Source organism: Camelina sativa, chromosome 10 (assembly GCF_000633955.1).
Source record: "Camelina sativa cultivar DH55 chromosome 10, Cs, whole genome shotgun sequence".
NCBI classification, from domain to species: Eukaryota; Viridiplantae; Streptophyta; class Magnoliopsida; order Brassicales; family Brassicaceae; genus Camelina; species Camelina sativa.
The window spans coordinates 17,801,649-17,803,076 of record NC_025694.1 but is presented as its reverse complement, the minus strand read 5'-3'; positions in this window follow the sequence as shown (position 1 = coordinate 17,803,076).

Here is a 1,428-nt window from a genome sequence, read left to right as displayed (position 1 = left end):
GATTTGGTCCGTTTGTTTACCGATTGATAAGGGTGGCTTTAAAGGGATTAGGGTTCTTGAGAACCATGTGTTTGGTCTGTTTGTGTATAGTTTTTGGTGTGTTTGTGTTTGTTTACCGATTGATAAGTGATCTTTTGTGTTGTTTAGACATTATTGTCATAAAACAAAGTATAATGTTCTTGTTCGATTTTGGTTGTAGTATGCTTCATTCCTTCTGTTTGCCTGATAAGTTAGTGTTGTTCCTTTAGTATATTGTCCTTGTTTGATATTCAATTTAATTTGCGGTTTTTTGATATATGTCTCTCTTTTGTTTTGAGGTTAAATGGGCAAAAAGGATGTCGATGGATTGATGAGTATAGAGTGTGTGTCGTCGGCCATGAAGGAAGGTAATTATCATCCTCTTCTTTCTTCATTTATTTGATGTTAGTTAAAGTATGAGAGTGAGTCATTTATGTTAAAGCTTTTGTTTGTTGGTTGTGATAAATGTGTTTACTACTTGTTAGTGTAGGTGTTAGTCTAGTCAGTCATTGATTTTATGTTTGAAGTATTGTGTTAGTTGGTTGTGAAGATTTTTAATGTGTGGTTGGTGTAGTTTACGTAAAGACTTAATTAGTTGTAAAGTAAAAAAACATAAACCTTATAAATTCATAGTCTTCCTCTTCATAGTAAAAAACACCAAAACAATTTCACCCTTATAAACCTTATAAAATCTTTCACCAAAACACCATAACTCTTTCACCAAAACTCTTTCAACCAACAAACACAATACGATATGGATTCCGACGACTACATGAATCCATATCATCCCACCTCTAGCTATTTGAATCTGTTACAAAGCCAACTTGAAACACAAAACCTCCAAGGCAGTCCTTCTCTAAGTCCATGTTCTGAAGCTCCATCTGAACCTGCATCACCGCAAGAAAACCGCAAAACAAGGCATGCATGGATACCAACTGATGATATCTTGCTTGTCTCTGCTTGGCTCAACATGAGCAAGGATCCGGTGACTTCGAATCAACAAAGACTTGGTGCCTTTTGAGGAATGATTGCAGATTACCTTGCAAAGTGTCCAAATGCTGCAGGTCGGCCAAAGAAGGAGGCGAGTCATTGTAAGCAGAGGTGGGGGAGGATAAATGACTTGGTGTGCAAGTTCGTTGGTTGTTATGAGGCTGCGACAAGAGAGAAGAGTAGTGGACAGAATGAAGATGACGTGATGAAGTTGGCACACCAAATATACTTTGATGATCATTGACATCGGTTTACCTTGGAGCATGCTTGGAGAGACTTAAGGTACGATCAAAAGTGGTGTGCATCCACATCTACTAAAGCCAATGGAGTGAAGAGGGGAAGGGTGTGTGTTGATGGGTCTGAACAGGATGCACATCCGGTTAATGATATTGATGGATCACAGCCCCGTCCTCAAGGTGT